At 39.0% G+C, this 14570-nt stretch overlaps 1 pseudogene across 1 annotated transcript; it reads left to right on the forward strand.

The window, feature by feature from the left end:
• Window positions 1-1118: 1118 nt before the first annotated feature.
• Window positions 1119-7854, forward strand: LOC110743186 (annotated as a pseudogene). The gene has a single exon (XR_002521815.2). The product of XR_002521815.2 is annotated as a proliferation-associated protein 2G4 pseudogene (transcript).
• Window positions 7855-14570: the final 6716 nt, after the last annotated feature.

A 14570-nucleotide genomic window follows, 5' to 3' on the forward strand; every position in this document is an offset into this window, starting at 1 on the left:
ATTAGATGAGATTGAATTCAGAGTGAAAGTTATTAAATGAGATGGAGAAGATACGGCTCCAGTTTCAAACCAAATGAATATCTAACAATATGAATATATCTATACCAGCTAGGACTGTACTGCATTAGTACACATGAAGGAAAAAAGCGTGTGGTGGGGGAGAGCACAAGGAGAAATAGGAATCTGTTAAGAGCAGGAAACTTTAATTCACTTCTCGTAGTCAATGATAGTTCAAGTGAACACAAAATTAGAAAATAGAATACATAAATAGCATGATGATTTTTAAGGTTAGGTCTACATCAAAGTCAGTAGACTGAAAACAAAGTTAACAATTTTTTTCTAAGAACACATGGAATAATCACAAACAATATTTATATTAGGTTTTAAAAAGCAGTAAATTTACTGTGTGTGTTGTATCAGCTTTCTTAATCACAATGCAATAAAACTAGAACTTTAAAAAAATTTTTAAAAGAGCAAAAAAACCTACTGTTGCAAAACTTTACTATCATCCTCCTATCCACCCAGAAGTCTTCTCGTAAACAACTCTGCTGTCCAAGAGAAAATGGAAACCAAAATAACAGAATATATTTTACAGTTAAAGCTCCAAAGAAAATCCATAGCCTTAACTCTTTATATTAATAAAAATTTTTAAAGTTAAAGAAACATCTATATAAGGCGGTTAGAACATGAACAATCAGATGAACTTAAAAAAGAAGACTTTGTTTTTTAAGTTTGTTTTTGAGATAGAGTTTCGCTCCTGTTGCCCAGACTGGAGCGCAATGGCATGATCTCGGCTTACTGCAACCTCTGCCTCCGGGGTTCAAGCAATTCTACTGCCTCAGCCTCCAGAGTAGCTGGGATTACAGGTGCCTGCCACCACACCTGGCTAATTTTTTTTTTTTTTTTTTAGTTTGTCTTTTTGGTGGAGATGGAGTTTCACCATGTTGGTAGGTTTGTCTTGAACTCCTGACCTCACGTGACCCACCCGCCTCAGCCTCCCACAGTGCTGGAATTACAGGCGTGAGCCACTGTGCCTGGCCAAAAGAAGACATTTTTAAAGCAGAAAGTAATTAATTAGAAACATTAAAATGTAGAATTAATTGTAAAAAGCAAACAACGTTGATTTAAAGTATAACAAAAGTATAAAGTAGACTTAACCAAATGAAGATAAAAGGGAAAAATACCCAATTTATTGTATAAAAATGATTTTAAAAAAGAAATATCCACAATGAAGGAATTAATCAAATCATAAGTGTCCACTTTGATTAATTCTATGTAAAAAAAAAAAAAAAGATGAACATCTGATGAAATGTCTTCTAGCAAATATAAATTACTTGAAATAACCTCATAAGAGTTAGGAAATATAAAGATAATAATTAATTTGGAAGGAATACACATTGTTATCATAAGTAGCACTAGCACTTCCCCAAAAGACCCTGGAATAGGGTTGTTTCCCTAAACTTTTAAGTTCAGATAATTCCGTTGTTACTGAAAGTGATCCAAGAACACGGGAAAGAAAGGAACATTTTTGAATTATTTTGTTAAACTAGTATATATCGATTGTAAAACTCGTCAAAGGGACACCAAAAATGAAAACTAGCAGTTCTTAAATGTAGTCAGCAAACTTATTGATCTCCCTCTGACACGTTCAGGGAGTCTGTATGGGCAAATTATTCATAATAATATAATGAAATTATTTGCCCTTTTGACTACGTTAACATTTACACTGCTGGTTCAAAAGTAATAGCTTGAATCAAGGCAGAGGCAGCTAACTGTACTCTCCATTGCTCTACACTCGTGTTTAACAAAAGCCAGTTGTGCTTCAAAATGCCCTTGATGAAGCAGTAATGATTGTTAATTTTATTAAATGTAGACTTCTGGGTATGGTCTTCTTAATATTCTGTGGGAGGCAATGGGAAGTATGAAGAACACATAAAGCACTCCTGCCACAATCAAAACATAAGGCTGTTTAGAGGAAAAGCACTTGTGTGATCTTTGGAACTGGGAGCTGAACTAGCTGCTTTTTCTCATGGAAATTGCTTAATACCTGTGAAGGCAGGAAATGCTATTCAGCTTCACTTTGAGTTACTCCCCTGGAATGTGAATGAAGGACAGAAAACTAAGAAAAGGAACTCTACAATTACACATACTTATTGAATTCATTGGCTAGATGCATGTTTTCATGCAGTTGCTTTGCAGGGTATAAGAACATTTTAGTAAATTTCTAAATACATTGTATATCTTAAATTTTGTGGATGAAATGTATGTAGATATTTAGAGCCAGAAGAAAGTTATTTTAATAAATATTAACAATTTCAGAAACTTTATCCTGTGATAGACAAAATAATGGCCACTCTTGCCAGAGAAGCTGGCCTCCATATTTTCTCCACATAATATTAATGTTCAAACTGTGCTCAGATATCAGATATGTTTAGCTTTCAATATAAACATTGGCTGGTCATTTCATAATGAAATTAAGAATTAACATGTTCACATATCTGTCAATAGTTTTACTTCACCATGTTGCCATCAATCCAGGCACACAAAGCTCTTCCTGAACCTCCTGGTTATAGAAGAGTAAGCTACTTTGAGAGTAGCCAGAGGGCCTACATGGACAAACCACCCTCATAGGGTGCTGCCCGTGGGGAGACTGAAAATGGGTGTTGGTGCTCTGTTAGGATTTTGCTTTGTGTCTTTGTAGTCTTGAAGCTCCAGGTCATAAAGCAAATGATTCTCCTTGTTGTCTGGATTCTCAGTCTTTACAGTTCTAAGTTTTCAGATATATGAAAATAGCTCAATAAGTGATTTGACTCTCATTTATAATAATTCTAAGTCCATCACTTTATAAATAGAAACTCAAAATTCTGCAGGCATCAAAGACTTCCCCAAGCTTACCCAGTAAGGCACAGCCCAAGAAGAAACCAGAATTTACTTATTTAGAGCAAATTATTATAACAACCACATACCACCCCTTTATCCACCATCTTGGGAAAGCAAGTATTCCTATCCTTACAATACTCAACTTTTGAGGAAACAATTATATATGTATGCACTACATGTGTACTACATATAGTATACAGATATATTTTTTAACTGGGGAAGGCCCCAATTTAAAAACTTGAAGTGCTTATCAATCTGATAAAAGGAGCAACTCTGTCTACTCATATGCAAATACTATATGATAGCAAGTTCGGCCTAAGGCCTGTATGTGATGACTAATCATAACTTCAGAACAAACCCCCTCCCTAACTCTCTAAGGAAACCTGCTCTGTGGTTTTACATAAGCTGAAATCCATTTTCATGCTCCAGTTTCTCTCATGTCTTTGAAATAACAGAAGGAAAAGAACCCAGTATATATAAGTAGTTTGAGAGCTGAGAAAGATAGCATATGGCAGTGGAAATATAAGTGTTGCTTTGATTTTGGAAAGAGAAGTGAGAAGGAGTATTCTTGAGTCAAAGCTCAATTCCACCTGAATGAGACGATTTATTTTTATGCTACAGAATGAACTTTGTGTGGGTACAGATTTATGGCAAATATACAAACACCTGCACAGATCTCATTAGAGGTTTAGAGAAACACCATTTTCCCATGACAGAAATGGTTATAGATGCAATCATAATAGTATTTTTATTTAATGCAAGTGGGATTTTTTCACTCCTAAAAGCACAAAGCATTTATTAAAATGAATTAACTTATTTCCAATGAACTTCACAGCATAAAAAGATAGACAGATAAATGACAAGTTAACTCAAAATGACGGGCTTAAAATATAAATGGAATAGAGCTCTAAGTTTATCACTTTAATTTAAAACAATCAAATCAAATAAAGAGAATCTGTGTCTTCCAGTACCTCTTTATAAGTTTTCTATTCTGCCATCTAAGTTTTGTAAAATGTTATAAAGTAAAATTTAAAAGCCACTCTCTGAGGCTGCTCCAGCACTCCCCAATAAGCTGTCCAGATTCTTGATTAAAAACATTCTTTCCATCCTGGCTTTCAAGAGAAAGAGATACCATCATCAACACATGTGTGTTTTACAAAATGTCTTGTTCAGTCCTGACTCATTTTAGTGTTTTAAAACTGTGCATATGAACTTTTACTATCACATGAATAACCCACACCTGAATGGGCTGGAAAAAATCACTATTTTACTTTTATTGCTACCCTAAAGGAGATCTGTCTGCTTAGCGCAGCCCATAGAAGGAGCACTCAGCTTCACCGGGTAAAATTATGCCAATATTGTGCACTAGGGTCCAGCAAATGTGTCTGTGGCTGAAAGCATGGCATTAATACCATTTTTACCCGTGGTGTCATGGTATACGAAAGCATAAGAATCCATCATAACTTGATCATGAGAATAATCTACAGATCATCAGGCTTTACCTATCTGTGGATACGAATTAAGTCACCTTAACATTAATGGTGAGTATTCGGTAAAGGACGTGTTCTTGTTTCTGCTTACAAAGAATCTCAGCTATCTCCACTACAAAGTTACCCCAATTCATCAAGCATTTCCAGGAAACCCTAAGGAGGATTCTTACGTGCTTCCTAAAGTTACACTGCACCATAGCCACTACATGGCATCTACAATATCTGCTTTGCTTTCTCATTGATATCTTCTGCCTATAAAGCCATGGGGAAAAATTCACCATTGCTACTACTGACTGTGGCCTTCGTAACAATGCAGAGCCCTTGCCAAAGATGCTTCCAATGGCACAGTCTTTAAGATCCACAGCAGCGTGCCTTCTATGTGTTTTGTTCTCCACCCTGCATTCAGCATCGACCACAATGCTTGACAGAGAGCAGACATTCAATACCCAACGAATAAAATCGATTTTCAAAATTAGGTGCTTTTCCTAAATCAGCAAAATGCGTAAATGAAGTTATTTTGTCCTTCTCCACAAGTTATATGACACACTGGGAATTTATTTTCCATTAGAGTAAGAAAGACCACAGTTCACTAACCCTGGGTAAATGCAGTGATGCACTAAATCATTTTTAACAAAGCGCCAGCATGACCATTTGGTGGGGTGTGCTCCCTGCATTCCCTCATGCTTTATTGCACAAATACATGTACGTTCCTAAGCTTCTCTATGTGACCTTGGAATCTTTCACCTCCTTGGGTCATTTGCCCTTTTACCAACCTTCACATTTGATTAGCTAATTTGTAGCTTTCCTACAAATTTATTTATCTTAGATTTTGCATTCTCAAGGAAGTTTTTGTGACCTTTTATGCCCTTCCATTGTGCTCCCCTTAACACTCTCTGTTTGGCAGTATCTTAGCACTCACCACATGGTGGCCCCACCAGTCTCCTGTCCTGTATCCTCCTCCAGACTCTAGATAGTAGACTATGTTCTTTGAAGGCAGTGAATGCTTTCTAATTCACCATTGTATCCCCAGCATTTCGAATGAAGCTTAGCAGCTCCTTAGTGTTCCATGAATATTGAGAATGACCTATAATGAATCATACACATATAGGAAATACTTCTTAGATATTTTAAACATCTATAAGATACTTAACAAAGTTGAAGATGATTAATTAGTCATAAGTAACCATATTGATTGAGCCCTGTTCAGTTAGAAAGCCACTTGCTATTACCTCTGGCTGGTCAATATGAAGTGAATTACACCCTTGAACCAGTTTGTTAATAATTATTTAACTGCTATTTTAGCTCATTTTACATCCCAGCTGTTTTTTTCTTGTGTCCGATGTAATTCACCTGAGGCGGCTTCATTTTACTCAGCCACTATTGCTTTCATGTCATTCATTCTTTAAACATTTATTTATTGATTAGGTATTGCGTGCCACCAGATACTCAAAGTACTAGTAATACAACAGTGAACAAGACAGTCAAAGTCTTTACTTTCTTGGTAGTTACATTCATGTTGTTGAAGGTAGATAGTAAGCAAATAGCCAACATATCAAGAATACAATAAGAATATGAAAGTGACAAGGTGAAAATATATTAAGGTGCTATGTTAGTGAAACACCAAGAGACTTCAGTTTAGTTAATCAAAAAGTTTTCACCGAAGTTTGAGTTGAGACCTGAATGGCAAGAAGGAGTGAAGAATGGGAAGGAAGCTCTAGGGAAACAGCTTTCTAGCTGAGGAAATAACTAATGCAAACACCCTAAGTTAGGACTCCTCTTGGCATGTTCATAGAAAAAGAATGGCTTTCTTCCCTCAATTCTCACAATTTTAAGGTGTGGTATGTTTGTCTCTTTCATTTAAATATCTGTGGATTACGCTGGCCTGCCTGCCGGCTCCCTTGCTAGCTCGCGCTTTCACTCACCCTCTCCTCGAGGATCCAGGGGCCTCTGACCCCAGCCTGCGGCTAGGAAGGGAGACAGAGGCCGAGGCTCAGGGGAAACGAGGCTGCAGTGGTGGTGGTAGGAAGATGCAGGGTGAGGACGAGCAGCAGGAGCTAACTAACGCTGAAGACCTGGTCGTGACCAAGTATAAGATGGGGGGGTAACATCGCCAACCGGGTACTTCCGTCCCTGGTGGAAGCATCTAGCTCAGGTGTATCAGTACTGAGCCTGTGTGAGAAAGGTGATGCCATGATTATGGAAGAAACAGGGAAAATCTTCAAGAAAGAAACGGAAATGAAGAAAGGCACTGCTGTTCCCAGCAGCATTTCAGTAAATAACTGTGTGTGTCGCTTCTGTCCTTTGAAGATGCAGCCAGGATTATATTCTCAAGGAAGGTGACCTGGTAAAAATTGACTTTGGGGTCTGTATGGATGACTTCATCGCTAATGTAGCTCATACTTTTGTGGTTGATGTAGCTCAGGGGACCCAAGTAACAGGGAGGAAAGCAGATGTTATTAAGGCAGCTCACCTTTGTGCTGAAGCTGCCCAATGCCTGGTCAAACCTGGAAATCAGAACACACAAGTGACAGACGCCGGGAACAAAGTTGCCCACTCATTTAACTATATGCCAATAGAAGGTATACTGTCACACCTGTGGAAGCAGCATGTCATTGATGCAGAAAAAAAACCATTATCCAGAATCCCACAGACCAGCAGAAGAAGGACCATGAAAAAGCTGAATTTGAGGTCTATGAAGTACATGCTATGGATGTTCTTGTCAGCTCAGGAGAGGGCAGGGCCAAGGATGCAGGACAGAGAACCACTATTTCCAAATGAGACCCCTCTAAACAGTATGGACTGAAAATGAAAACTCCACGTGCCTTCTTCAGTGGATGGAAAGGAGTTTTAATGCCATGCTGTTTACTTTAAGAGCCTTTGAAGATGAGAAGAAGGCTCAATGGGTGTGGTGGAGTGCGCCAAACACGAACTGCGGTAACCATTTAATGTTCTCTATGAGAAGGAGGGTGAATTTGTTGCCCAGTTTAAATGTACAGTTCTGCTCATGCCCAATGCCCCCATGTGGATAACCAGTGGTCCCCTCGCGCCTGACCTCTACAAGTCTGAGATGGAGGTCCAGGATGCAGAGCTAAAGGCCCTCATCCAGAGTTCTGCAAGTCAAAAAACCCAGAGGAAAAAAAAAAGAAGAAGAAGACCTCCAAGACTGCAGAAAATGCCACCAGTGGGGAAACATTAGAAGAAAATGAAGCTGGGGACTGAGGTGGGTCCACTTCCCCAGCTTGCTGCTCCTGCCTCATCCCCTTCCCACCACACCCCAGATGCTGTGAAGTGCAGTTCTTCTCCACCTAGGATCGCCAGCAGAGCAGAGGTCTCCCTGCCCGCACCCCAGTTCCCCAACCCACTCCCTTCCAACAACAACCAGCTCCAACTGACTCTAGTCTTGGGAGGCGAGGCTTCCCAACCACGGAAGACTACTTTAAATGAAAAAAAGAAATTGAATAATAAAATCAGGAGTCAAAATTCATCGTCTTCAGGCCCTTCTTTCTAGCCTTTTCTACTACCCTCTGCTTGGTCAAGATTTGTGACCCTACTACAGAACGGGGCTAAATTAGCCACCACCACTGAAAACTCAGCCGAATGTTTTTATACCATTCTAATGTTAGCATTTTCCCACCTGTTTGGGGCTTTTTACTCTTTTTTCCATTCTCCCCAAGTATTTTATCTGGCTTCAAAATTAGGAGGATTATTTTTCAGACTTTTTTTATTCAGTGTGGCTGATTCCTCATCTGATTCAGGCTGTCCAGTCAGGCCCCTCCCATTTTAGGAGCTGGAGCCTTCATTTATGAAGCGATTCTCATCTATGCAATGGATCCTTATTTGTCAATCTTTTTTCTTCCATTTTCACAAAGCTGTAAAGAAATCCATCTCAAGCTTCCCCTTTTCTCTGGAGTCAGTGGGGTCTTCCCTCACTCCGTTTTACACAAACCTGAGCTGAAAGTTCAACTGGTTTTGTTCCCTATTTGAAATATTGTGATCTCCCTCTCTTGATAGAAAAACCTAGAATAAGAGGAGTAGACTGACTGGAGATACAACTCCTTGCTTTCTGAAGCTATGGACTTGGATTAAATTGCTGGGGGTTTGTAGGGAAAGGTGACAAATTTCAGTACCTGTGGCATTCTGTCCCAGGAAACTAGGGCTCCTACTATCTTATGAGGTTTTTAAACACATTGGAAAATGACATGACATTAAAATAAATTTGAATTTGCTCATAAAAATACAAAATAAATATCTGTGGATAATAATAGAAATAAAATAGAAATGGCCTTATTTATAAAATGAAATTTTACTTGCTTTTATTTAATTAAAAAAAAAAGAAAAAAAAACGAGTTTCTGGCCGGGCACGGTGCCTCACATCTGTAATCCCAGCACTTTGGGAGGCCGAGGTGGGCAGATCACAAAGTCAGGAGATCAAGAACAGCCTGGCTGACATGGTGAAGCTCTATCTCTGCTAAAAGTACAAAAATTAGCTGGGTGTGGTGGTGCATGCCTGTAATCCCAGCTACTTGGGAGACTGAGGCAGGAAAATCGCTTAAAACAGGGAGTCAGAGTTTGCAGTGAGCCAAGATCGCACCACTGCACTCCAGCCTGGCAACAGAGTAAGACTCCATCTTTAAAAAAAAAAAAAAGAAAAAAAAAAGAAACACGAGTTTCTGAGAAGAAATCATCACAAAGGCTGAGGAATTGGACAAGTAGCCTCAAAGCTTTTTTTACTGATACATAATGATCGTCTACATTCCTGAGGTACATGCAATATTTTAACACATGCATACAATGTGTAGTGATCAAATCAGGGTAATTGGGATATACAATGCCTCAAATGTTTACCATTGCTTTGTGTTGGGAAAATTCCAAATCTTTCTTTCAGCTGTTTTGAAATGCACAATAAGTTATTGTAACAGTAGTTTCCCTACTGGGCTATCGAACACTGGAACTCAACTCTTGATATATGTGTTGCACTTGGGGATTTTATAATTAAAGCTCCATTGCTACAACACAGAGAGTACCCAAGAGTTTGCTGATCACCTTTAAAACTCCAGTCCAAATTTAGGCAAAATTTCTTTGTGTGCTTTCCTTTCATATAGTTGAGATAGGCCAGCATGACTAGACGTGTTCTCAGAAGGTTGGTATTGCCACTAGACACCAGGCTGGCCTCTGAAACAGACTGCCTCGGTGCAGATTGTTTTCTTCTTTGTTCCAAATCCGAGCTAAAGCTATCTCTCACCTTGTCACCAACAAATTCAAAACATTCTTCCCTCAAAAAGTACCCACATTACCTTGATTTGAAATTACCAGCAACATTAATGTAATTTAAGAGACAGACTTGATTCAGAACTAATGGGCAGGACTGTGCTAAATGACACAGTAATTTGGTTCCACCCACTCTATCATGGCCATTCGATGTGACCTTCCCCACTCAAAAGCTTATTATAAAAGAATTACTTTCTCAGCTTTCTCTGCTGATGGAGTCTAAGTAGCTAAACACATTCAAGTTATCAAAATGCATATGAGTTCATGTTTTAGCCAATTAATTTATTTATAAAGTTTTGGTCTATTAAGTATTTTGTCCAAAGTGACAAAAAGGAATATAAGAGTGAAGATGAGCTGTACTTCCAAAAGGATATTCAAAACCATTACCTTCGCTAGGGATAATTTTCCCAAACTAATTGAAATTTGAATAGAATTTGAGTTGAGCAAACAGGAACAAAGAAAACAGTAGCAAATAATATGATTTTAAAATGGGCAAAGTGCTTGTATAGATATTTCTCAAAAGAAGAAATACGAACGGCCAAGAAATATATGAAACAATGCTCAACATCACCAATCTTTGGGGAAATTAAAATTAAAACCACAATGAGATATCACCTCACATCTGTTATCTAACATATAAAAGATAAGTGTTGGTGAGGGTGTGGAGAAAAGGGAACCTTTGTGCACCGTTGGTGGTAATTAATGTAAATTAGTACAGCCATTATGGAAAATAATATTGGGGTTCCTCAAAAATTGTAAAATAGAATGACCATAAGATCCAGCGATCTCACTACTGAGTATATATCGAAAGGAAATAAAATCAGCATCTCAAAGAAATATATGCACTTCCGTGTTCATTGCAGCATTTTTCACAAAGGCCAAGATACGGAATCAACCTAAGTATCCACACACAGATGAATGGATAAAGAAAATGTGATATACATATACAATGAAATAATATTTGGTCTTAAAAAAAAGAGGAAATCCTGCCATTTGCAACAACATTGATACAACTGGAGGACATTACGCTGAATAAAATAAGTCAGGCCCAGAAAGGCAAATCTTGCATGATCTCATTTGTATGTGGAGTTTTAAAACGTCAAATTAATCAAAACAGAGTAGAAAGGCGATTGCTAGAGGCTAGGGATTGGGAGAAATGGGGAGATGTTGGTCAAAGTGTAAAAAGTGTCAGTTATGCAGAATAAGTAAGTTCAGGAGATCTGACATACAGCATGGTAACTATAGTTAATACTATATTTTTACTTGAGATTTGCTGAGAGAGTAGATCTTGTGTTCTCACAACAACAAAAAAAGTGGTAACTATGTAAAGTGATGAATATGTTCATTAGCTTGATTGTCATAATCAGTTTACTGTGTATACGTATATCAAAATATCATATTTAATACAGTACATACATTCATTTCTGTCAATTATGCCTCAATAAATCTGGACAATTTTTAAAAACACAGACAGAAAGGTAGAGGCCTCCAATTTGTAAAAACAATATTAATTGAAGATGAAAATGGGTGTAAAAGAGGCAATGAACTCAAAAGCAGAGAGAACTTGGGAGTGAAAGCAGGGGAATACAAAAGTCAACTTCCTTCTCTTCTTCCTCTTCCCGTCTTGCTCTCCTTTCCCTTCTCTTTGCTTCACTCCCTCTTCTTTTCTTTTCTTCTCTTTCCTTTTCTTCCCTTGCTAAATAACTTAGTCCAAAAGCTATTAGGGGAGGTAGAGCAAGGTAGACTTTGGTAAGTGGGGGAAGAGGGACCCAGATCAGTGTTAGAGCTTGAGAAGGTATGGAGGCTCACACAGAGCGGCAGCCTAGCTCAGAATGTGACAGCCCGAGGGTGTGAGGAGAATATTAGAGTAGGAGAGTGGTTCAATATGGGATAGTAGGGCCTGAGCAGAGGAAGCATAGCATTTGTGTGAGGTGAGATGAGGTGGATATGGCCTAAGATTAGTTACATATGGGGAGATTGATGAAATAAGCAAATATTTTAAGGACTATGAAATCCAAGATTTTTGCTGTTGCAGATAGGAGTTGCAATTATGGAAAAGGAGAAACCTAGAATAAATCTTGTGGCTTTGGTTTGGAATTAGAAGTATTGGTGTGAACATATGATTTTCAATATATATGGATAGATGTATAAATGATGATGTAACTGTGTGTGGTAGATGACACCCGATCAAGTTTATCAAATTTAATGTCCCTAGAGTTACTATAATATAGTACAAATAAAAATGAAGTGCAATGAAAACACTTCTGTGGTATTTCTGCCAAAAATTCATAACTCAAATCTAATCATGAAGAAACCTCAGACAAAAACACATTGAGGAATGTTCTAAAAGATAACTGACCTGTAATCTTCAAAAGCACCAAGGTCATAAAAGCCAAGGACAGACCAATGCCAACCTGCTCCCCAATGAGAGAGACTAAGGAAACATGACAGCTAGATGAGCATGTGATACTGGACCGGATCATCTGGTAATAAAGGATGTGACTGGAACACTTGGTAAAACTTAAATAGAGTCTGATGATTAGATGGCAGTAATGTCTCAGTATCAGTGTTAATTTCATGATAAATGTTAGTGTTTGTGTAGAACCATGTCTTCATCTGTAGGAAATACATACTAAAATAGTCAGAAGGGATTAGATACCATATTAGCAACTTTCAAACAGTTCAGGGGGACAACGATTACTATTTGTACTGTGCTTGTGAATATTATGTGGGCTTGAGATTCTTTCAAAATAAAAAAATGAGCAAATACAAGGGGACAGGTGTAACTAGATCCTACTGTTTTTCACTGCCCTATTTATCTCCCTTCAAAGGAGACGCATGCCTAGAATTGGAGCAATTGTCTAATGACTTGATACAAGATATCAATCCACCAAGCATAGTGGTGCATAAAAATATAGGTGCTATCGGGCTCTCACTGCCATGCCAAGCCTATCCTTCATGAGTTCTTCACTTTAGTGAAAATTATGACTATAATGCTTGATTTTAAAAAAATAGAAATGAAAGCAGGGAAAAATAAAGATGAAAACAATTAGTTGTTTAGCCAGACATATATATTGTCTTTTCCAATCTTCTCAACAACCTTTTTGGGTAAAAGCTATACACAATGAATTGGGAATCCAGTTTGATTCTGTCTTTTGGTTCTCTGGGCTGCTTGATAGGCATGAAGTCCACAGTCATGAATGTGAACTTGCCATGAAGATAATAGGACTCTTCTCTCAGAGAAAAGACAAACACTGCCCAAAGTATGGCCAAATACACTTGCCTTGCAGGAGAATGATTATACCTTGATATTTGAAATGACGTGTTGTTCTTGTTGATGAAATAGGGGGAAGGGGAGAAAGGACAAGAAGAAAATGCAACAACTTAACAAATGCACTTGAAACTCACAGGCACTGCATACTGGAAAAAGATTTGCAAAATGAAAGTTTTTGCCAAAAATGTAGACTGTAGACTAAAGGCAGGACAAAAATAAGGAACTGCTACTTTTTATTTATTCAAAAATATTTAAATCACTGTTTTGATTGACCTCTAATTGGAAATCACCATGCTCTGGAGCAGAGTGAAGAATTTAAAAAAGCAAAATTAAAAAGAAACTGGCCGGGCGCGGTGGCTCACGCCTGTAATCCCAGCACTTTGGGAGGCCGAGGCGGGCGGATCACGAGGTCAGGAGATTGACACCATCCTAGCTAACACGGTGAAACCCTGTCTCTACTAAAAATGCAAAAAATTAGCCGGGCGAGGCGGCGGGCGCCTGTAGTCCGAGCTACTTGGGAGGCTGAGGCAGGAGAATGGCGTGAACCCGGGAGGCGGAGCTTGCAGTGAGCCGAGATCGCGCCACTGCACTCCAGCCTGGGCGACTAAGCGAGACTCTGTCTCCAAAAAAAAAAAAAAAAAAGAAACCACAGGTTCTTTCATTTTCCTCATCAGAAATATTGATCAGTCAACCAAAGGGTGCATGTAATTACAAAGCCTTAGAACCAAAAAAGTTTCAATTTCAACACAGAAATCACAAAGTTTTCATCTTTAATGGAGTAAAGAAGGTGCTATGGTTTGAATGTTCATCCCCTCCAAAACTCATGCTGAAATATGGTTGTCATCGTAGTGGTGCTGGGAGGTGGGACCTTTGGGAGCTGATTGGGCCTTGAAGGCTCTGCCTTATGGTTGGGATTAATGCCATTGTAAAAGGACAAATTTGGCCCCCTTTTGCCCCTTAGCCCTTCCACCTTCTGCCATGTGAGGATTAGCTTTCCACTTGTCTGAAGGACACAGCAATGGAGCCAGAGACTGAACCTACTGGTGGCTTGACTTTAGACTTCCTGTGTTAGTCCGTTTTCATGCAGCTGATAAAGACATACCTGAGAATGGGAAGAAAAAGAAGTTTAATTGCACTTACAGTTTCATATAGATGGGGAGGCCTCAGAATCATGGCAGGAGGTGAAAGGCACTTTTTTTTTTTTGGAGACATAGTCTCACTCTGTCGCCCAAGCTGGAGTGCAGTGATGCAATCTCGGCTCACTGCAAACTCCTCCTCCCAGGTTTAAGCAATTTTCCTGCCTCATCCTCCCGAGTAGCTGGGATTCCTGGCATGCACCACCACACCCAGCTAATTTTTGTATTTTTAGTAAAGACGGGGTTTCACCATGTTGGCCAGGCTGGTCTCAAACTCCTGACCTCAGGTGATTAGCCCACCTTGGCCTCTCAAAGTGCTGGAATACAGGCATGAGCCACCGTGCCCTCCAAAAGGCACTTCTTATGTGGTAGCAGCAATAGAAAATGAGAGAGAAGCAAAAGCAGGAACCCCGATAAACCCATCAGATTTCATGAGACTTGTTCACTATTGCGAGAACAGCATGAGAAAGCCCCCTCCCCATGATTCAATTACCTCCCACCAGGTCCCTCCCACAGCACATG

Source organism: Papio anubis, chromosome 6 (genome assembly GCF_008728515.1).
Source record: "Papio anubis isolate 15944 chromosome 6, Panubis1.0, whole genome shotgun sequence".
Classification (NCBI taxonomy): Eukaryota; Metazoa; Chordata; class Mammalia; order Primates; family Cercopithecidae; genus Papio; species Papio anubis.